The sequence below is a fragment of the Trachypithecus francoisi genome, unplaced genomic scaffold, assembly GCF_009764315.1.
Source record: "Trachypithecus francoisi isolate TF-2019V2 unplaced genomic scaffold, Tfra_2.0 Lachesis_group13, whole genome shotgun sequence".
In the NCBI taxonomy this organism is placed as follows: Eukaryota; Metazoa; Chordata; class Mammalia; order Primates; family Cercopithecidae; genus Trachypithecus; species Trachypithecus francoisi.
The window spans coordinates 3,211,370-3,236,101 of NW_022681458.1; the positions used below are offsets into that span (position 1 = coordinate 3,211,370).

The 24,732-nt window shown below is 42.9% G+C and overlaps 1 long non-coding RNA gene across 1 annotated transcript in view; it reads right to left on the minus strand.

Moving 5' to 3' along the window:
* The window catches only part of LOC117095288, a 43,404-nt gene that overhangs the window by 7,759 nt on the left and 10,913 nt on the right, over positions 1-24,732 (minus strand). The window lies entirely within an intron of this gene.

The window sequence follows — 24,732 nt, forward strand, 5'->3', positions numbered from 1 at the left end:
AACACTATTTCCAAGGGGCTAACAAGAATTGGCCTTCAAATCTTCCCCAAAGAATGAAAATGCCTTTGAGGATATAAAAGGATTAGAATTCCTCAAAAAAGAAAAGACTGGAGAGAGTGACATTTCCTTTTTCTATTGTTTGAAGAAGAGAATGTGTTTCTTTTTATCCTAATATAAGAGTTAATGCAACAGTATAATAAAAAGCAGAGGTGGAATTTCTCCTATAAGGGAATTTCAAAGGGAGGCAATCTGCTTTTGAAAAGTTGGGATGACTTCTAAGTGGAGGCTGCTCAAGACCCAGGGCAAGCTGGTGTTCAAACACACCCCACACAAGCAATTCACCTGACAGCTGAGTGATGTGTCCAAATGCAAACGGATGGGATGGATCTTCGAGGTTACTTTTGTCAGCATGAGAACTACGAGAAAAATGCACCTTTGAGAGGCTTAGTATTGCTGTTTGAAAAAGAACGTGGCCAGTTCAGCCCTCCGTTTCTATTTTCAGGGCTACGTAAATTAATTCCAGTCTTTTTCAGAGGTGAAGGAAATTTCTCTAATAAAAAGTCATTGATGTTTTCACATTTTTCATCATCTTTTTAAAAACTTACTGCAACATTTTATGAAGGCTAATTTAGTGGAATGTCATGTTATTTATTTTACAGTGTGGATCTGAGGATAGACTAGCCTGCCTTTTTTGATAATGAAAAGCAGAGTTTTAAACATTGAAAAAATAAGGAAAAGGCAAAATGTTATGGAATGTTAGTGTTACGGTGTATAGATGTAATTATTTTTAAAAAGAAAATACAATAATCAGCGTTTCTCAAACTTGAAGAATATATGCATCCATTGAAGGAAAAACCATTTTTATGGACACCCAGCATTGTCTTACATTATTTTATTATATTTTACATTACTTTACGTATGTTTACGTTACTTTTATTATATTTTAATGTCATTTGAATATGCATAAATATAAACCAAAGTGTTGGCCTTTTACAATAACTCGTTTGCAGCAAAATGAAAAGAAATATACATAATAGGAACAGATACAATGGAAACCATGAGCCCATGTTGACAGCATCAATTGAATGCAAAGGATCATATGATTTTGCTGAGATCCATCTGTATCTTGCAAAGAGAATGTGGCACTAAGTGACTTGCTGCCTGTTCCTGTAAGCTCTGCACACCCATGGTGCTTTGGGAAAGGCTGTTTCTCTCATGACTATTTCCTTGTTGAGCCACGGACACCTCTGGTTTTCACCTGGTATAAATGCATGGCTTATTTGTAGTCGGCTTTTGTTCTTCCTCTTTCACCTCGGGCAATTAAATAAGGACTCCCCCTGACCGTGAATACTAAGGCAAACATGGGACTGACATGACACCACGCTGTTGGTGATCAGTTGGCCTTCTAGTTGGTCCAGAACACAAAGGCACAATTCAGCTAGACAGTACTTCTGTAGGCCCCAGCTTGATCAACAATGATGTAGTTGCTGGACCCTGCTCTGGGAAGAAATCATTAAAACATGCAATGGTTGTGAAATCAGGTTTTTATTTTTTGCCTCAGTTCTGCCTTTTATGCAGCAGGTCCTCCCCATTTGCCACCCAGAAAACTGCTAGTCACCCTCCAGGACCCCACACAATGTTGCTGCTTCTGCAGAGTCTATGTCAATGCAGGCACACAAACCACACCCATATGAGGCTGCTCATTTCCTACTTTGGGCTTGCAAAGCCCTTTGCACCAGCCCCTAGGGAGCATTTCTCACTACTGACTGCTTTGCCCCATATCCATCTCCTCCCGCCTTTCAGTCTGTGAGCTTGAGCTCTTCTTAAACTCAAGAACAAGAAACCCTGTTTTTCCATATTCAACTCACTAGAGCCCAGAGTTAGCAGGCCCTCCGTAAATGTAGAAGGAATAAACTTGCAAAAAACGTTTGTAAAACGTGAAAAGCAACAAGCAAATAAATCAAAATGCAATGGAATAAGAATCTGTGTTATGGACATACGTGGTCTCTCATTAGGGCCACCACCACCCACCACCCACCCCACCCACCGCCAACACATACCTCACTTCTACAGACCCAGAAGATGTGGTCTATAACCACACATAGAGTGTGGGAATGTTTTCTTTTGTTTCAATGGACATTGCAGCATGGGCTATCGCAGGCATGCACTTCACTGTCAGGCAGAGATTAACTCTGTGTGTCTTCACTGAACCTGCTTATAAACTGTAGCTGAGAGCAGAAAGCCTTGGAGCTGTTTTGCCCCAAGCCTGGGGTAGAAATGGGATATGGTAGTTTTCTGAGAGGTTGGGCAGTGGGAGCCTGTGAGTAATTCCTCTTAGAGAGCAGAGGGTGCACCTGCCCCTGGGAATGCCAGAAGGCAGCCTGCTGAGCCTCCCGACCTGGGGCCCTGAAAGGAAACAGCGGAGTGGGACAAATGGCTCCCAGGCCCTAGGGTAGATTAAAGTCTGTGCAGAGTCCCACCTGTGAGCTATAGAAAAACAAGAAGGCAGAAGGCAACGTGGGAGAATTTTCCATTTCAGAGATTTTGATAAGTATTTGTTGATTGAGTGTGTGACAAAGGGAAGAACCCTCTAAGCAGGATAACGGTGAGAGAGGATTCAAGAACAGCAGTTTGCAAGCAGCCAGAACAGCCAGTCTAAACTGGAGCCAAAGGTTGCCTCTAGTCCATCAATGGAAGTGATGGTTTAAGAGTTGGTCTAGGGCCAGGCATGGTGGCTCACGCCTGGAATCCCAGCAATTTGGGAGGCTGAGGCGGGTGGATCACGATGTCGGGAGTTTGAGACCAACCTGGCCAACATGGTGAAACCTCATCTCTACTAAAAATACAAAAATTAGCTGGGCATGGTGGTGGGCACCTGTTATCCTACCTACTTGGGAGGCTGAGGCAGGAGAATCGTTTGAACCCAGAAGGCGGGGGTTGCAGTGAGCCATGAGCCGAGATCGCGTGATTGCTCTCTAGCCTGGGCAACAGGGTGAGACTCTGTCTCAAAAAAAAAAAAAAAAAGAGTTGGTCGATGGGGCCAGGCGCAGTGGCTTATCCCAGCACTTTGGGAGGCTGAGGCGGATGGATCATCTGAGGTCAAGAGTTCAAGACCAGCCTGGCCAACATGGTGAAACCCTTTCTCTACTAAAAATACAAAAAAAATAGCCGGGCGTGGTAGCATATGTCTGTAACCCCAGCTACTCAGGAGGCTGACGCAGGAGAACCACTTGAACCTGGGAGGTGGAGGTTGCAGTGAGCCGAGATCACACCATTGCACTTCAGCCTGGGTGACAGAGCGAGACTATGCCTCAAAAATAAAAATAAAAAGAGTCAGTCTATCAGTGACACACAGCTGACCCTTGAACAACATGGGTTTGAACCGCATGGGTCCACATATATGCAGATTTTTTCAATAAATATATTGGAAACATTTTGGGGGATTTTCCACAATTTGAAAAAACAGAGGTGAACTGTGTAGCCTAGAAACAGTGAAAAAATGAAGAAAAACATATGTCATGAATGCATAAAATATATGTAAATACTAGTCTGTTTTATCATTTACTACCATAAAATATATACAAACCTATTACAAAAAGTTAAAATTTATCAAAATTTATGCACTCAAACACTGACAAACTGAAGTACATACTCCACTACTGGAATGATTCTGTAGCCACCTCTTGTTGACCTTGGTGAATTCAAGTATTGAATTTGCAGAAAACCAGTGTGACCCTAACTACCTCTACCTGAGCAGTTCATCTTTCCAGTAAATGGAGTATTGCAGTAAAAAGTGATATCTTGCAGTTCTCCTGTACTTTTCATTGTGTTTAGTGCAATACCATAAATCTTGTTTTCTGTTTGTTTGGTTGGTTGGTTGGTTTTTTTGTTTTTGTTTTTGTTTTTGTTTGAGATGGAGTTTCACTCTTGTTGCCCAGGCTGGAGTGCAATGACATGATCTCAACTCACTGCAACCTCCGCCTCCTGGATTCAAGCAATTCTCCTGCCTCAGCCTCCCAAGTCGCTGGGACTACAGGCGCACCACCACATCTGGCTAATTTTGTATTTTTGGTAGAGATGGAGTTTCACCATGTTGCCTGGGCCAAGTCAATTTTTGAGTCAATTTCTTGGTGGCCACTTTTTGGAAATGCCCCACGTGTTCTTGAAAGACTGAGTATTCTCCAGTTTTGGCGTGCAGTATTTCACGTATGCCTATTGGGCCCAGATTTTAAATTATGTTGTTTAAATCTGACATACGCTTGCTGGGTGGTATCTTCTTGATGCATTGATTACTAGGAGTGGTGTGTTAACATACTCAATAGGTCGGTGTTTTGTCCATTTCTCTCACTGGTTTTTTATAATTTATTATAATGGAACAACAAATTTAAATTTGTACCTGCTTGTCCATTTTGATTTTATACATTTTGAAGCTATGTTAGCAGGTTACAAAAGACTTTTAAAATTGTCACATTTTCCTGGTAAATTGACCATTTTGTCAATGCACGGTGACCCTCTTTATTTCTAGGAATGCTTTGTGCCTTACGCTGTATTTCATCTGATATTAATATAGTTGTAACAGCTTTCCTTCGAGTATTTGCCCTTTTCCATCCCTTTATTTTCAAACTTTAACTTAATTAAAAAAAAATCACCACCTTTCTAAAAACAAAAGGACTTTAGAAGGCTTTAACTGTGATAATCACGTCTCAGTTTACACGCCATTGCTTTCTTAGTTTCTGGCTATTCTGATTTCATTTTATCCCACAAATGATACATTATTATTACTGGGTTTTAAATCAATGTTTAGATTTACCCACATGCTTATTACTGTTGTGCTCATCATTTCTTCTTGAATTCAGATTTTTCTTCTGAAACTATTCTTCCTCCACTCTTTTAGAAAGGTGTGTCAAAAGCACATCTTCAAAAGAGTGTGTCAGCTGTAAATTCCATTTTTGTTTGTCTGAGGAGTCTTTATTTCTTGGAGAATAGATATTCTGGGCATAAAATTTTAGATTAAGAATGATTTCTCACAATATCTTGAAGATATTATTTTACCATCTTTTGGCTTTTATATTGTTGAAATGTTGTCTATGAAACTGTTCACCTTTAGGTAACCTGTTTTTTCTCTCCATTCTTAGATGTTCCTATTATCTTTGGTATCCCTCAAGGCGCTATGATGCTTGTAGAGTGTTTACCATTGTTATTATTCTGCTTGGTGTTCACTAGTTTCTTAATCTGAATATTATAGTCTTTCAATAATAATAGAAAATTCTCTTCAATTATCTCTTCAGATATTTCCTCTCTCACAGTCTGTCCATCACTTTATCTCTTTCATGTTTTCCATCTCCTTTATATTTTATATTTTACCTAAATTATTCAGATCTGTCTTCTAATCTACTTAGTCTCTCTTTAGCTTTATGTGTGTTTTCAGATCTGCCTTCAAATTTAATGAGTCTCTCTTCAGTTGTATTTAATCTGTTGTTTACTTCATCTATTGAGTTTCTGATTTTAGTCATTATATCTTTCATATTTAGTACTTTTATTGGTTCTGTTTTGTACCTGCTTATTTCCTTGATAATTCCTTACCGTTATACTTTCAAAATCTTCTTTTACTTCTTGAAACATATAAAAGAGATTTATTTTGTATTCTAGCATCTGATTTGGTTTTTCTGAATCACATTCTATGTTTTGTAGTTTCTGCTGACTCTTGCTCATGGTGGCTTATTTCCTTGTGTGGATTGTGCTGTTTGATAGTTAACTTATGTTCCATAGAACTTTATCTGTTAAAGCCTGAGTTTAAAGTTTATTTCTTCCAAATTTGCCTGGAGATTTGACTCACCTGAGGCTTTATTTCAACTAAATTTTAAGTTCTTCATCCCCACACAAGTAGTATGAATTCCAGTCCCAGGCTCCTGTGAGTATGAGATTTAGGAATTCTTTGGAGATACCCTTTGTTTGTTCAGGTCAATCTAGAGCCAGACCATCTCTTTCAGCAGGGCGTGTTTTCCCCCCAACCCACTGCAAGTTGTACTTTTTGAAGTATCACATTTTAAGGATTGTGGCCTAATTTGAGATTTTCCAATTTGACTTGCTACTTGGCTCAGGTGCCCAGGTTTGTGCTCTGTCCCTAAGCAAGTGGACTATTAAATCTATGATCTAGGCCACCAGGGATGGGTAGATGTCCCCAGCAAAGGGCTGTTTTCAGCTGCTGGACCACCTCTCCCGATTCATGCTTCCTTGTTTCAGGATCAGACAATTTCCCATACTTCCCCACTAGCCCAGCCATGCATAGGAGATGTTTTCTTTCTATACCGTATCCATTGTTTTAGGTGTTCTCCAGTGGAAATTTCTCCAAACATGATAAGGAATAGAAGAATCACTGCTTCCATGTTTTGGTATTTCTAAAATTTTGCTTCTAGGTGTGATATTGGCAGTGTAGTTCATTTTTCCCTTTCTGAGCATGTCTCCTTCCCTGGTTTCTGTGACCATATTCTTTTCCCTCATTTTTCCATCTTTTGAAGAAAGAGTCTGCTGTTCCTTCACCTTATCAACCAAGATCACGATCTGGGAGTCATTCTTGACTTTTCCTTGCCCCTCACACACATTTGGAGTTGAACTCGTATTGGTCTTTCTTCCTTGTCTGCCTGTCCCCACTCTTCCTCTGTCTCTGCTATTCCACAACCTCATGCTCCATTGCATGAATGGATTCAAAATCCTCCTAACCACGCCCCCCACCTTCTGGTTGTGTCCTTCAGCTCATTACTTTCCTTCTGTTCCCAGAGGAATTGTTTGATGCCCTTCTCATTCTTGCCAGCATCTTGTCTCTTGCAGATAGTGACCTCTACGTATTGCCTGAACACCAGGCTGTAAGAGAACGGCTGTCCGCTGTCTGCAAAAGGATGAGTCCCTGCCTCTTGCTGAATCCATACTGATGGCAGCGGCAGGCCTGGAGCCAAACTTGCTTGCTGATGCCAGTGTCTGTGCTTGGTCTAGCACATCCTACTGTTGTAACAGGTGTTGATTAAACTGCCAGCAAAACTTGGCTACATGCTTAACAAATTCCTTCAAAATGTAATCAGTATTTACAAAGGATATGAATTATCATGAAAATGTTAACTGTTTAAAATCCTTCTCTTGACAACATTTAATTTTAATTGGAGGGTGCTGTCAATTCATGGTATCTATTCAACTTCTTTAATTTTCATAGCTTATACCATTGAAGCTGGGAGATTCCGCTTAGGGACTTCCCCAAACCTCAACCCGAAGCTCCACACTAAAGATACTCATCAGATGTTTGTTAATAAAAGAATGATAAGATAAAACCATAAATGAATAAAATAAATTCTTCTCAATTTTGTGATTAAATAAGTGGGTGCACAATTGTCAAGTTTAAGGTTATGGAGAAATAAGCCAACATGTGGCCTGAAGGACTCTGGTCGTCACCATCAGTGAAATGAAGGGCATGAATCAGTAAAGGGTCAGTGGTACCCAGCAGACTGAAGTTGGCCAGCTATAAACCTCATTCTCAGAATGCTATAAGCCTCATAATGCTATAAACCTCATTCTGGTCACTTGGAAGATGTGGCAGACAATGCCTCTTTCAGAGAGTAGCTGTGAGGATTAAAAGACATGACAAATGTAAAACAATGGTGGGGTGGGGTTCTGACACATAGTAGGTGCTCAGTAAAAGTGACGTCCACTCCTTTTCCTCTGCTTTCTTATTATGAGCAATGTCTAATAGATTTTTTCAAAGTGTATCTATTTAGCGCCCAAATACCTAAAACAAAATTCCAACATAGAGAAAATAATATACAGTGGGCATGTCATCTATGCAAAGGTAAATGTCTGGATTTCCAATTACATTTCCCCACTTTTTAATTGTCTGTTCTAGCACTGGTTTGACATAGCCCAGGAAGTAAAGTCTGAAAGGAAACGCATTCAATGTCCCTGGCATAATCTGGCAAGGCCTGAAATCCCATGGGCGTGTATGTGTATGTATACATGAGTGTGTATGTGTGTATGTGTATGTATACACGAGCGTGTATGTGTGTATATGTGTCTGTGCATGTGTGTATGTGTATATATGTATGCATGCATATATATAAGTATGTGCATGTACACGCATATGTATGTGTATGTGTGTATGTGTGTATATGTGTGTGTATATGCATATGTGTGTATGTATGTGTGTGCTTGTGAATGTGTAGGTACATATGTGTCTGTGCATTGAGCATGTGTATGTGTGTGCATGTGTATATGTGTAAGTATATGCATATGTATGCATGCATATGTGTGTGTGCATGTGAATGTGTAGGTACATGTGTGTGTATGCATTGTACATGTGTATATATGTGTGTGTGTACATGCATCTATGTGTGTGTGTGTGCATGTGTGTATATGATGTGTGAGTGTGCACTCACACCAGTGTTTGTTCTCTCATCCTCCAACCCCCCGTTCCCACCTGCACAGCCTCCTGGCCCCATTAGTCACAGAGGTGGCACCTCGTAAAGCTGCCGTCCCCTCACAACTCGCCGAGCCATCGGTTGTGTAGATTTACAGAGTGATGTCTGGGTGATTGGAAAGTGCTGCTGCTTTACAGGGTGCAGCAGATGTCCATGCTGTACGACCAGATCAATGGCTTTGCAAACGCCTGTGGGAAAGCATGGGGTTGGGCCCTTGAGAGGAGCAAAGTCCTCAGTTTCAGAAAAGCCTGTTGCTTCCTGCCTTGAACTTGCAGACCGAGGCAGGGGGACAAAGCTAAAGGTCATAACATAACAGGGCAGGACCAGGCAGAATCTGCCCTCTCGGCTCCTGACTCAGCGCCCTTTGCCCTGCTCCACTGCAACTCAGAAGCACTCACGGAGGAGGAACAACTTCACGCATTGCTTTACAATCTGTCCTGTCCCAAAGTAACAGGGAACCCAGCCGAGATCTTCTCGTATCTCTTAGCGTGTGGCCTTGGAGGAGCTCTCTGGTGGGCAGTGATACCAGCAGAGGCTCTGCGGACACCCAGGAGGGCAGGCTAGAGCTCACAGGGTGTGGGTCATGTCCATGATTCCCACCACATCTGCCCTCTCCAGGTCAGCTCCTCTCACCCAAGTCAGGGAAGGCCTTTGCCAACTCTGCATGCCAGTGATTCTGAGCATGGCTCCAGTGCCTGGCATAGGGGCTGTGACTACTGGTGAAGGTGCATCAGCAAACCAGACAGGAGGGAGCACAGGGATTCCCTGGAGTGCGGATGGAACCCTCACCTGGACCATGCATGGCCAGAGCTGCATCCAAGCCCGGCTTGCAGACTCTATCCCAAGGCAGGAGACCCTGCCCTGGGAGGCTCGCTATCCAGTGGGGAACAAATAGCTCCATAAGCAACACCCGCCGTGCATCCTGTGACCCCGGCAGTGCCAGGCACCATAGAGGATGAGCAGAGACACCTCAGCCAGTCTCAGGGGTGAGGGAAGGTTTTCTAGAGGAATCAAGAGCCCACCTGAGATCAGAGGGATGAGAAGAGCTGGCTTTAGAGGGAGGAGGGGTGGGGAGCGAGTGCTGACCAGCCTGGCCTGCATGCTCAGGGACCCAGCAGGCAGCGCAAGAGCCAGGGTCCTGTTTCAGGAGCGTGGGGAACTCAGCCTGGCTCAGATAGCATCAGGGCAGGGGGAAGCCGTCAGAGAGGAGGCTGCAGGGGACCCAGAGCCATCAGAAGTTCTCACTGTCATCCCGGAGGCACTGGGAAGGTGCATGAGGGGGAAGGCGGGGACAGGACCAGTTATTCATTTGGAAGGATCATTTGGTCACAGTGGGGGGCACAGGCTGGAGGGGCAGGACCAGACTTCAGGCCACAGAGAACACTGGTGCAATAGAATAGGTGCAGCTACAGTCCCTGGCAGAGGCAGGTGTGTGGGAAAGGAGGGGAGGTGCAGCAGCACTGGGCAGTGAGCTTGGAGGGTGACGGGAAGATAAGACCCCAGGTCTGCCTGGGCTGTTGGTTTCCATGATTTCCTCCGTGGCATGACTTGCAGCAACAGAGCCCAAGCTCCCTCAACTCCCAATCCAGAGTATTTCATGTCACTCAACACACTCAGGCCATGAGCCTGGACCTTGATGTCTGGCTGCAGAGTTCCCACTGAGTGTCACCGGTGTGGCCAGCACAAGCTTCTCCCCTTCCTACTTACCCTAATCGACTGTACAATAAGGAAAGCGCCAGTCCATTTCTCATTGAGACGCTGCATCACGGTGCAGACACAGAGCGTCTCTGAGCCATGTCTGGGACCTGGGAGCCCTCCTCACAGTCACCGTCTCAGTTCATTTGGAATGCTGAGAGCAGGGTGTTCTCCCCTCTTCTCTCAAAAAGACCCCTGCAAAACTCAGCAGCAGGTCCTTCCTCATCTGGAGCCCTGAACCAAATCAGTCCACTTGCTTGCGGGATCCCAGAGGTTGAGCCTGGTGCGTCTCAGCTCCGAGTCCCTCCTCCCCTCCAAGGGACTGTTCTGGGAGCCTTGCTGGCATTTCTTCCTGTCCCTTATGTAACCAGGATTCCTCACTACTGGGAGCATCAGCCATGATTCAGGAAGGAGGTGGAAGGAGGTGGAATTGGTGTGGGATCCTGAAGGAGCCTGGATAGCAGGCAGCAGAGTGAGGAACCCCCGTGGGGCATACCCTGCAGTAAAGAAGGAGGAGAGTTTGGGTAAGCTTCAGGTTGTGCTGCGAGGGTGGGTGGGAAGGTGGAAGTGTGGGCAATGATGGAGGGTGGTACTACGAGGTCCCACAGTCACGGGGAGACACATGGCACCTTAGAGCAGGGGACGACGTGAACAGCACTGTGCCCAGGGAAGCACCACAGTGGGGAGGCCAACAGGGGCTATTTCTTTGTTGAGATGAGACTGGAGTCCAAAGTGGGAGAGTGGCAGAAGGCCAAAGGGGGAAGCACACGACCATAGTGCAGAAGACAGTCTTGAAGTCCAGGCAACCAATCAGGCTATGAGAGTGGTGCAGACTCCCAGGGGCTCTGAGATCAGGACCTGGAGGCCTGGGAGGATCAGTCTGAGAACAGCACCACCCTGATAGGGATAAGGAGAAGCTCCCTCTGCTCTTAGTTCAATCGTCAGATGCCTTCAGTGAATCCATGGACGGGCTGGTCGGAAGCTTCTCCTCGCTGCACCTGGGATTGTGCAAGTCTCTGAAATTCTTTGACATCTTTTGGAAAAGCACTTTTAATTACAAAGCAGTTATTTTCTAGCATTTTTAGTTTGAGATATGGTCACTAGTCTGTGAGCTTCTAAAAATTTGGAACCATCTCACCACGCCTTGCTCCAGCCATCTTCTGGGAAGCACAGCCGTCCTAAGTGCTCATTAAAACTTTCCGGAATGAATAAACTAGTACAGCCGCTATGGAAAACAGCGTGGAGATTCCTCAAAGAAGTAAAAGTAGATCTAGCATTTGATCCAGCAATCCCACTACCAGGTATCTACCCGGAAGAAAGAAGCCATTATTTGAAAAAGATACTTACACACACATGTTGATAGCAGCACGATTCACAATTGCAAAATCGTGGAACCAACCCAAATGCCACCAATCAACAAGTGGATAAAGAAGCTGTGGCATATATATACAATAGAATACTACTCAGCCATAAAAAGGAACGAATTAACAGCATTTGCAATGACCTGGATGAAACTGGAGACTATTATTCTAAGGGAAGTAACTCAAGAATGGAACACCAAACACGGTATGTTCTCACTGATATGTGGGAGCTAAGCTATGAGGACACAAAGGCATAAGAATGATACAATGGACTTTGGGGACTTGCGGGGGAAGGGTGGGAGGGGGCGAGGGATAAAAGACTACATATACCGTGCAGTGTACACTGCTCGGATGATGGGTGCACCAAAATTTCACAAATCGCCACTAAAGAACTTACTCATGTAACCAAATACCACCTGTATTCCAATAACTCATGGAAAAATAAAATAAAATAATTTTAAAAAATAAAATACAAAAACAAAAACAAAACAGTGACTGGCTTTGTCGTCTTCACACTGGAGCGGGCCGTCTGTGCAGGGCATTCCTGCATGCCCTTGTTTGATGTCTCCATGTCCGTTGTTGCATGAGTGCCCCTGACCCGCCAGCAGCCACCTGCACATTTCATTAGCTGAGTCGCTCTCCTCCGGCCCATTAATCAAGCTGTTAAATACAGGACTTAACACCACGCCAAGCCACTTATCTGCCGAGGCCTGGGCTCCGGCCCCTCTGCTTCCCCCGCGGCGGTTGAGGAAATCATTAACACCTCACATGCAACCCCACTGCTCTCCTGCTCTGCACGTTAACCAGAACTGCCCAGCCTAGGATCTGCTCCCCCAGAACCCCCAACCCTTACCCACCTCCCCCTTCTCCCCCTTTCTGCAGCAGAAGTGGAGAGCCTCCACTCACACATGCCCTGGGCTTCGAGGTCAGGCCTTTGGCTGGGATGTCAGTTTTGTTGAGGACTTCATGGCCTCCTTCAATATCCACTCAAATCAGTGACTTGGAAGATACTGCTGACCCGCTGTGTGACGGGCTGGTGGCTGTGTCTGCATGAGCAATGAGTCCATTGACTCAGCGGACTCACCGGACGTCCCCAGAGGGGTCACTGTGTGGTCTGGTCCCCCGTTTCAGGTGAGGATCTGAGGCCCAAGTGAGCAAGCGTTGGGCGGGGTCAGGCCTCTAGGGGGCGCCTCCTGCTCCCAGAGCCAGGCTTTTCCACTGGACCACAACAGCACTCCCAGCCTGGCTGGCACCTGGGCCTGGCTTGCCCCCCCTAGGGCGGTTGGTAGGAGCTCTACGCTTTCTCCCAAGGGTCCAGTTGCAGGGATTGCCTGGTCTGGTTGCCATGGCTAGGGTGGTAGATTGTGTTTTCCCAGAGACAGCCACAACACTGCTGTCCATCATCGTTCATCACGTAGGTTCTTTGAAAGTTGACTTTGTCCCTCACCCAGTGAAGGGGTGGAATGTATTCCCTCTTACCTGGCCCTGGGCTGGTACTGGGGCTGTCTTAACCAATCGCACGCAGCAGAGAGGATGCCCGGCCATCCCTGGCATAGCCCTTACCTGGCCTGGCCATTTCCACTTCCTGCTTCTTAGAACACTGACTTCTGGTGGCATTTCCTCTCAGTGCACAGCTACCATGCTGTAAGAAGCATATGCCACGTGGAGAGGTCACGTGATGGCCCCAGGGGCGCTCTCAGCTGACAGCCAGAGTCAACTGGCAGCTATGTGGAGGCACCATAGTGGATGTCCAGCCCAGTCAAGCCTTTAGGTAGCCCCATTGGACTGCATTTGCAGTGAGATGCTTCAAGTGAGAGCTGCCCAGCTAAGCCCTGTCAAGCCTTATGACCACAATAAATAACTAATTATCATTGTGAGCCACTGAGTTTTGGGGTGGCTTATTACACAGGGTGGCCTGTTGGCCATGCTGGTAGTCAGCAACTGTGGCCTCTACCGGGCAGATCCTGGTGCCCGCAGTAGACAAGGCCATGCTGAAGTGGAACCCAGGAGACCTGGTTCCAGCCTGGCTCAGCTACTGGCCAGTGGTGTGACCCTGAGCAAGTCCCTTTGCCTAAGTCTCAGTGTCCCCATCTGTTAGGTGGGAATTTGCCACTCATTTGGTATGGGTTTTGCCTGAATGTGGTCATTTGCTTATCTCGATTGCTAGAACCCTGGGCTGGTGATGTAATTTTGAGGCTGGTTAATTTTGCTTTGTTCTGTGGTCTCACCCGGATTCTCTTCCTGGGCCAGATGAGCCACGTGGGTCCCTGGCTCAGCCTGGAGAAGGCGGATTGGTGTGAACCCACAGCTGCATACTTCCACAGTGCTGGGTATGTGGACACCAGGGTTTCCCCACAGGAGCTCTGTCAATGGTCTGTTAACATCTCTGGAGCTCCATTTTCCCTCCTATGAATCTGAATTCCACTCTGCCTCTGTTCCTTTTCATGTGTAGTCCAAGCCTGCAATTATGCACTTCTGGAATTCCTTTGTTTGAACTTCTTGAAGTCCAAAATCTGGTGCTCAGCTTTGTGTGGGGAAGCTCTTGAGACAGTTCAAGTCTCCATCCTTTTTTGCCTCTAGTTCCTAAGGGCTGTATCCCCTTCTGATCAGGCAGGATCCTCATTCCATGCCCCTTCCTTGGAGAGGCAGCTGTGCAAGAGGAAAAGCACATGGGAAGCAGGCCTGGAGACAGGGGGATCATCCTGACTCCGTCACCCGGCCTTGGAGGACCTTTGTCTATAGAGTGATGGATTCATCAGTTCATCCCCTCAGCAAATATCTACTGAGCATGGAGTTTGTGCAAGGCACCCTGGAAGCCAGGTTTGGTGGTGGGAAAGAAAGATGTCATCCCTGTCCTCATGGCGCTTAGGCTCTAGAGGCAGTCCAGCATTCAAGAGTTTTTCACCTGTGTAATCCGGACACAGAGGAGAAACAGAGAGGCTAAGGGAGCAACAGGAGGTTGCTCTGACCTTGCTTGGCAGTTGCTGATCTGAGAACACCAAGGTGTCTATAGAATGGGTGGAAGTAGGCCCATACTGTAGAATGGAAAGTAACAAGAGGCCAGCCAGGTAGACCAAGCAGCACGTGCAAAGGCCCTGAGGCCTGGAGTGGCTGGAGAGGAAGAGAAAGAAATGCAGGTGAGGCCAGCAGGCTGAGTCATTGGTGAGCATCTGGGGAGGCCAAGCAGCTGATTTTGGATTTTATCCAAAGAGCAACCTGATATTTTTTAGTATGTTTTATTAACATACAGTAAAATTCATTCTTTGTGGTGTTTTGACAAGTGCATAGTCATGAACCCACCACCACAGTCAAGATGGAACAGTTTTATCACCCAAAATGTTCCCTACTCTGCCCCTTACTGCTGCTAACCACTAACCTGCTCTCTGCTCCGATAGTTCCACCATTTCCAGAATGTCGTATAAATGGAATGAAACAACATACAGTTTAGCTTTGGGATCTAGCTTCTTTCACTTCACACAGAGCATTGGAGATGCACTCGTGTTGTTGCATGGGTCAGCAGTTTGTTCTTTTTTATTGCTGAGTGAGTGGTGCTGCCTTGTGTGGAGATACCACAGGGTGCTCATCTGTTCCTCAGGTGAGGGACATTTGGGCTGTATCCAGTTTTAATTGTATCCAGTTATTATGATGAAAGCTGCTATATACATTCACATACAAGTTTTTGTGTCCATAAGTCTGTATTTCTCTTGGACACATGCCTAGGAGTGGAATTGCTGGATCACACGGTAGCTGCTTGTGGGACCTCATTAGAAATTGCCATACCATTTTCCAAAGTGACTGTGCCATTTGCATCCCCACCAGCAGTGTCTAAGGGTTTCAGCTACTTCACATCCTTGATAACACTTTAAACAGTCTTTGTAATGCTTGCTATTCTAGTGGATGGGAATGTGGTGTCCACATGCACATGCCCGAGGCCCTCTGGGCACAAGACAAGGTCTTGTGGCAAGAAAGGCAGAAAGTAGACCCAGCCTGCAGGTGGTTAAGAGGCATACTATTGAGCAGAGAGGAAGGTGAGAGGACCAGACATATTCTGTTTACTAGCTTAGTAGCTTCATTTAATAGACTGGCATGAGGGTTTCTATTTGAACACTTGCCTCAGGCCCCCACATGGTAAAAGCAGAACTGCTTTTTTATTTTCAGGAAAGGTTCATGCAGCCTTGGTTGGTTTAGAGGAAACAAAAATCTAGGAGAGGGAGAGAGAAGTGAATGTCTCAGTGTGACTTTGGCTTCCTTCTGCCTGTTCTGGCTCCCCGGCCTTGGGAAGTCTGCCTGCCGTGACACTGCCTGGCCTTGGTGGCCATTTTTTTCTGTACTTCATGCTGGAGCAGCCCTTCTAGAGGGTCTGAGGGTAGCAAGTTCTCCTGTCCACATGAGAAGCCTTTTAGCAAGCCCTCCTCCACCTCCTGCCCTGGCCCAGGGGCTTTAAGTGCACTCTTTGAATCAAAGTGAATAAAAATTCAGAATCTGCAAACTCAAAATTCATCTACAAGAGCCTGAGCTCCAACCCCACCCCACTGTGCTTGGTCTAATCAAACAACAAGGGGGGAATCACAAAGACAGGCACCTTCTCCCAGGCTCCAGAGGGCGCTGTCTCTAGAACACACTCTACAACTTAGCTGGGATTGGCTACTGACATTGTTTGGTTGTGTCCCCATCCAAATCTCATCTTGAATTGTAGTTCCCATAATCCCCACATGTCGTGGGAGGGACCTAGTGGAAGATAATTGAATCCCAGGGGCGGTTACTCCCATGCTGCTGTTCTCGTGATAGTGAGTTCTCACACAATCTGGTGGTTTTATGAGGGGCTTTTCCCCCTTTTGCTTGGCACTTCTCTTTCCTGCCACCATGTGAAAAAAGGACATGTTTACTTTCCCTTCTGTCATGACTGTAAGTTGCCCAAGGTCTCCCCAGTCATGCTGAAGTGTAAGTTAATTAAACCTCTTTCTTTTATAAATTATCCAGTCTTAAGTATGTCTTTGTTAGCAGCATGAGAACAGATTAATGCAGCTAGTAAGACTACAAGTGTAACTTTCCCACAACACACACTGCCCAACATCACCTAATTTGTTCTAGACGCTTTCATGGGCAATCCAGGTAACCATGTATATGCAAAAGAAGATAGATCTGCAGTGGGGGAAATGGCCTTTGTTGCTTACTTAGATTTTGAACAATGATTCCTTTCAAGATTATTGAACTGTCCTCCACATCACCCCTGCTATCTCCAAGAAACTGACACCTTCCGTTAATCTCCAACAAAAACAGCAGGGATTTCAAAACAAGGGGTCTGATATTCAGCTAGCCCTGACTGCCAAGTGACACTTGAGCAGGTTTGGCTCCATGGGAGATGGGGCCAGGAGTGGGCCCTGCTGCCCACAGACCAGGGCTCCCAGTCTCCAGGATGGATGTCGAGGTGGAGATCCATTTTAGGATGCTTACTCCGGCAGGATCCACATCCTGAGAAGTCCTGCTGTGACGGAAGAGCCCTGTGAAAATATCCCTTGACAAGGAGAGGGTTTGGGGAGACACATACAGCACTCAGCTGTCCTTCCTATTTTTCAATGCCAATGATAACAAGGGTAAAGAAAAGAAGTCAGGAAGAAGTCCTACTCTCCACAATGCTGTGGCATTGTTAAATGCATCTAGTTACTATGTCGGCACCACTCCAGAGATCATCCCACCCACCTGTTATTTCTTCTTATGTCATGCAGCTCAGGTCATGTTCTCTAAGAAAAGAATACAAAGTGTGTAATAAGAAAAACACCTTGAGTTAAGAGAAAGACAAGCACTGGAAGGCCACGTGCGGTTAGAGCAGCTCAGGTTGCTGCAGGGTTGCCTTCAGCCTAGGCAGAGGAAAGCATCCGAAAGCGCCACGCCAACCTCCTAGTAAAGTGTCAGTGAGATCCCAGGAGAAAGGCAAACACTGTCAGTGGCATGGGAGAACTAAGTAATAGAACAACAGGCATGCCAGAACCTGGCCACCCACCTGCTGATTTGCCCAAGTCCCTTGTCTGCATGCATCTTCCTCTCTTCATACTTCTAAGAATCCAACCCAGGAAAGAGGAGGGACGGACCCCGAATTAACAACTTAACCTTAAGACCATGGAAAAGAGTCTTACTACCTTACTACCTATTACCTTAAGACCTACTACCTTTAGACCTGGATAAAGGGAGAAGAGTAAAATCAACCTTATCCATTGCAGGTAGGATTATAAGATGCTGCAACTACTGTAGGAAACAGTCTGGCAGTTCCTCAAATGGCTCAACACAGAGTTACCACAGATTCCACTCCTAGGTATACACCCAAGGAAAATGAAAACATATGTGCACATGAACACTTGTATATGTACATATGTATCATGTTCATATGTTCATAGCATCGAAAGCTACAGCAAACATTCAGCATCAGTTAGCTTCTAGCCAACTTAGTGAGATTACCTCACAGTAGGGCCTGTTTGCATCAATTCCTATAACTAGAGATATCATCACAAACTCCAAGGTATGCTAAAAGGCAAGAAAAAAGAGTCTAAAAAGACAAATAAAGCATCAGAACAACAGACTTTGGAATTCTCACAGAAGGATGATTGAAATGGTAAGGGCTCTAATGGAAAAAGTAGGCAACACACAGGAACAAGTCAGCCCTGTAAGCGGAGAAATGAAAACTCTAAGAAAGAACCAAAAGGAAATGGTAGGAGTCAAATGCACCATAGCAGCAGTGAGGAATGCCTTTGCTGGGCTCACCCGCAGACTGAGCACTTAGGAAGGAAATCAGTGAGGCTGAGGAAATGTCCATGGAAACTTCCAAAAGGGAAATGCAGAGAGGAAAAGGAATTTTTAAAAGCACAGAACAATCCAAAAACTGTGAAGCAATTGCAAAAGGTGTAATAAACACAGAATGAGAATCCCAGGAGGACAGGAAAAAGCAAAAGATCTATTTGAAGTCATAGTGGTTGAGGATGTTTCAAAGTTAATGAAAGACACAAAACCACACGTCCAAGAAGCTCAGAGAACACAAAGCAGGAGAAATACCAGAAATGTCTACCTAGGCATATCACACTCAAATTGCAGAAAACCAATGACAAGGAGAAAATCTTGAAGGAAGCCAGAGGTTAAAAAAGAGAGAGAGAGAGAGAGAGAAACATGTTACCTATAAAGAAACAAACAGAAGAACTACATCAGACTTCTCTTCAGAACCATGTAAGTAAGAGAAGAGGAGAATAAAGCTTTGGAAGACAGAAACCACCAAACTGGAATTCTATGTCCAGAGAAGTTATCCTTAAAATGTGAAGGAGAAATAAAGGCTTTCTCAGGCAAACAAAAACAGAGGTCTGTAGACCTGCCCTCCACAAAATCCTAAAAGAAATTCTTCAGGGAGAAGAAAAATCATATAGGCCAAAAATTCAGATCTACATGAAAAAAGTATTAGATAAGAATAAATGAAGATAAAATAAAACTGCCTATTCTTTCCTATTTTTAAGTGATCTAATAGGTAATGGTTTGCTCTAAGTAATAATTAATAATGTAGTTTGTGATTATAACATAGGGAATTGAAATAGATGAAAGATATATTATAAGGGATAAGAGGGAGAAATTGAGAATATTCTGTTATAAGACACCTACACTGCCACAAAGCTATATAGTGTTATTTGGAAGTGGACTAGATCCATCATAAATATATGTTGCAAACTCCATGGCAACCACTAAAAAAAATTAAGTATATAATGGACATGCTAAGAGAGGAAAGAACACTTAATTATACAAAATGCTCAATTAAAACAGAGAAAGCAAAAAAGAGAGCAAGATAAAAAGTGAAACAAAGAACATCTAAATTGATAGAAAATAATTATGAACATGGTAGATATTAATCCAGCTATATCAACAATGATCTCTCTTAATGTGAGTGATCTAAATACACCAGTTAAAAGACAGGTTGTCAGAGTAGATTAAGAAACCAGACCCAGGCCGGGCGCGGTGGCTCAAGCCTGTAATCCCAGCACTTTGGGAGGCCGAGACGGGCGGATCGCGAGGTCAGGAGATCGAGACCATCCTGGCTAACACGGTGAAACCCCGTCTCTACTAAAAAAATACAAAAAATTAGCCGGGCGAGATGGCGGGCGCCTGTAGTCCCAGCTACTCGGGAGGCTGAGGCAGGAGAATGGCGTAAACCCGGGAGGCGGAGCTTGCAGTGAGCTGAGATCCGGCCACTGCACTCCAGCCTGGGTGACAGAGCGAGACTCCGTCTCAAAAAAAAAAAAAAAAAAAAAAAAAAAAAGAAACCAGACCCAACTATATGTTGCCTGAAAGAAAGCCACTTTAAATGTAAACACACAGATAAATGGATAGATGGAGAAACGTATACCATGCTAACATAAATGAAGAGAAAGCAATAGTATCCATAATAATTTCAAACAAAGTAGACTTCATAATAAGGAAAATTAACATGGATAAATCAGGGCATTACATAATGATAAAGGGATCCATTCTCCTAACATTCCTGAAAGAGGCAAAGCTGATAGAATTGTAGGGAAAAACATAGGAATCCACTAATACAGCTGGAGATTTCAACATCCCTCTTTCAGTAATTGATAGATCCAGCAGACAGAAAATCAGTAAAAAACATAGTTGAACTGAGCTACAATTAATTAACTGGACCTAATAGACCTTTTTTTTTTTTTTTTTTTTTTGAGACATAGCCTTGCTCTGTTGCCCAGGCTGGAGTGCAGTGGCACAATCTTGGCCCACTGCAACCTCCACCTCCTGAGTTCAAGCAATTCTGCTGTTTGATCCTCCTCAGTAGCTGGGATTACCTGTGTGAGCCACCATGCCTGGCTAATTGTTTTGTATTTTTATTAGAGATGGGGTTTCACCATGTTGGCCAGGCTGGTCTCAAACTCCTGACCTCGGGTGATCTGCCCACCTCGGCCTCCCAAAGTGCTGGAATTACAGGCTTGAGCCACAGTGCCCAGCCCTAATTGACATTTATAGAAGACTTCATTCAACCACAGCAGAATAGACATTTCTCCCAAGCTCACATGGAACATTTACTCAGGTAGACCACAGTCTGGGCCCCAAAACACACCTTAACATATATTTAAAAATAGAAATCTTGCAAAGTACGTTCTCCAGTCACAAGGGAGTTAAACTAGAAATCAATAACAACAACAACAAAAAAAATAGCTGGAAAATCCCAGAATATTTGGAAATCAAACAACACACCTCCAAACAACATATGTGTCTCATGGGTCAGAACATTGCAGATGATATGTGTTACCTACTCAAAGAATATCAAGATGCTTACAAGAAACAATCCTTTCAATACATCAAGAACAACATTAACTCCAGACGTGACAGCAAGAGATGTATAAGAAAACTCACACTGCTATATGACAAAATACAGTCTAAGAGAAGCCTAAGAAAGAAGTTAAAAGAAGAGGTGGAACCATTCCACAATATCCCTTGCCTAGAAGAAAGGGCAGGTAGCCCAAAAGAAGGCAAGCTTCCTTAGAGCCCAGGAGTGGACTGCTGAGATGACAGTTAAACCAAACCATAATTGTCTAGAAGGACTTTGAAGATAAAGACAACAACCTTGCTGACAAATAAATAAGTCAGCTAACAAATAAATGAGTAAATAACATGAGTCAAGCAAGAAGTCCAAAGAGAAATATTTTGAAATAAATGAAAATATAACTCATCAAGATGTGGGGAACGCAAGGAAAGCAGTGCTCACAAGAAACTTGATAGTAGTTAATGCACATATTAGAAAGTAAGAAATACCTAAAATAAGTAGCCTAAGCTTCCCCCTTAGGAAGTTAGGAAAAGAAGAACAAATGAATTCCGAAGTAAGGAGAAAAGAAATAATAAAAATTAGTGCAGAAATTAATAAAATTGAAAATAGGAAATCAATAAAGAAAATCAACAAAACCAAAAGTTGGTTCTTTGAAGTCCAATAAATTTGATAAACCTCTAGTCAGGCTAACCGAGAAAAAGAAGAGAGAAGACACGTATTATTAATATCATAAACAAAAGAAGATGATCCCCACTGATCTCATACACATTAAAGGATAATGAAGAAATACTATGAACAACTCTTTGCCCACAAATTTGATACTTGAGATGAAATGTGTTTTGTCAGAGTTTTGCAGCTTTATAAGACACAAACCAACAAAATTCCCGCAAGAAGAAATAAATAATCTGAATAAGCGTATAAATATTTTTAAATGAATGAATAAATAACAGTCTTCTGAAAAGACAGCACCAGACCTAGCTGGTTTCACTGATGAATTCTACCAAACATTTAAGGAAGACCTACTGCCAATTCTCTACAAACTCTTCCAGAAAATAGAAGAGAAAAAAATTGCTCTCTAATTTATTCTATAAAGCCAACATTACCCTAATACCAAAAATAAAGAATTACAATAAACTACAGATCAATATCTCCCATGCATAGGCACAAAAATTCTCAATAAAATTTTAGCAAATCACATCCAACTGTGCATAACATGAATTACATATCACAATCAAGCAGAATTTATTCCACGTATTCAAGGCAGGTTCAACGTTAAAAACGTTGTTTTAATGTAATTCATCATATCAACTGCTAAAGAAGAATGATTATATAATCATCAATTGATTAAAAAAACAGCTATTGATAAAACCAACATCAATTCACAATCAAAGCTCTTAGCAAACTAGAAATGTAAGGGAATTTTGTCAACTTGATAAAGAACACCTACAGAAATCCAACAGCTAGTATGATACTTAATGGTTAGAAACTGGATGCTTCCCCCAGAATTGCGATCGAGGCAAGGATGTCTTCTCTTACTACTATTTATATTTAACATTTTAACCAAAAGTCCTAGCTAATGCAATAAGACAAGAAACAGAAATAAAAGATACACAGATTGAGAAGGAAGAAGTAAAACTCTTTATTCTCAGATGATGTGATTGTCTATGTAAATAATGCATCCCAAAGAATCAACAACAAAAACCCTGGAACTAGTAAATGATTATAACAAGGTCACAGGATATAAAGTTAATATGCAAAAATCAATTGCTTTCCCATATACCCACAATGAACAATTAGAATTTGAAATTTAAAACTAAAAAACTTATATGGGTATAAAAACTAAATACTTAAGTACAAATCTAACAAAATATGTACAAGACCCATATGGGGAAAACTACAAAAAAATCTGATAAAAGAAATCAAAGAAGTTCTAAATCAATGAAGATATATTTCATATTTATGGATTGAAAGTCTTAATATTGTTAAGATCTCAATTCTTATCAACTTGACCTATGTATTCAGTGCAATCCTGATCAAATTCCCGGTGAGTTATTTTGTGGATATTAATAAAGTGATTAAAGCTTACATGAAAATTCAAAACACTCAGAAGAGTCAACATAATACTGAAGAAGAACAGAATCAGAAGACTGACACTACCCAACTTCAAGACTGACTATAAAGCTATAGTAATCAAGACAATTGGTATTGGTGAAAGAACAGACAAATAGATCAATGAAATAGAATAGACCCACACAAATATAGTCAACTTATCTTTGACAAAAGTGCAAAGGCAACTCAATAGAGAAAGCATATTCTATTCAAAAATGATACTGGAACAATTTTGACATCCATATGCAAAAACAAAAAATCTAGACACAAACTTTATGTCTTTCACAAAAATTAACTCAAAATGGTCATATAGCTAAATATAAAATGTAAAACTATAAAATTTCTAGACTATCACATAGGAGAAAAATCTAAGTGACTTTGGGTTTGGCAATGAGTTTTTAGATACAACACCAAAAGCACAATCTATGATAGAAAAATTAATAGTTTAGGCTTCCCTAAAATTTAAAAATTTTGTTATGCTAAAGATACTATTAAGAGAGAAGAAACAAGCCACAAACTGAAAGAAAAATATTTGCAAAATATATAACTTATAAAGAACAAAATATAGAAAGAACTCCTAAAATTCAAATCTAAGAAAACAACTCCATTTAGAAATGGGCAAAAGACCTGAACAGATATCTCATGAAATAAGATGTACAGATGGTAAATTAGCATATAAAAAGATGTTCGTACCCATTTGTCACTACGGAATTGTGATTAACACAATGAGACACCACTATTCACCTGTTAAAATAGCTAAAATTCAAAAATCTGACAATTTCAAGTGCTGATGAGGGTTCAGGGCAACAAGAATTCACATTCATTATTGTTAGGAATGCAGAATGGTACAGCCACTTTGGAAGGCAGCTGGCCATTTCTTACAAAGAATATAGTCTTATCCTACAATCCAGCAACTGTGCTCATAGGTACTTACCCAATTGAATTGAAAATGTATATCCATATAAAGACCTGCATGAAAATGTTTATAGCAATTTTATTCATAATTGCCAAAAACTGGAAGAAACCAAGATGTTCTTTAATAGGTGGATGTACAAGCAAATGGGTACATCAATACAATGGAATATTATTGAGCAACAAGAAGAAAACCACAGAACTGTGAAGACGGGGGGGACCTTAATTGCATATTGCAAAGTGAAAGAAGCCAGTCTGAAAAGGCTGTGGTCAGTATTTCTGTAAATCTAAAACTGTTCTAAAAATAATGTCCATTCATTTTGTAAGAAGTTTTAAAAAGGAGGGAAAAAAACCCAGAAACTTTATGAGGAAGTTATAGACTTTCCAAGACAGCATTAGATTGTCCCAGGGCTTGGAACCAGAGTTTGAGTCAGTCTTGCTCAACTCCCAAGTGGCTTCTAATTCACACCACAACCTTCTGAGACTAAGCGTTGGCTTTAATGCCCAGTTGTAAATAAAAGTGTGGAAGTCTGGTTACTGTGCTCCTTTTCACCCAAGAAGTCCTCACGACGACTTCCTTCTGGCTTTCTCAAATTCAGGGCTATGTTGGAACTGTCAATAGGGATGTCACAAGTCCATACTTAGTTCTGCCTTGACCATACACTTATAAACTCATCACTAGTGGTGCAGACTGCATGGTGCTTCCTAAGGCCATTCTCCACCCGCCCGTTCCATTTCCAGCATGCATTGTACCTGTGCTACTTCCTGAAAGTCTCAAAGTCTCCTGGCTCTTTCATCACAAATTCATTTATCTGTTGTTTTTTGTCAACTTGAAATACTTTAAAGTGTAACATACAAACTGTAAAGTACAGAGTTTTTTCAATGTTTATAGACA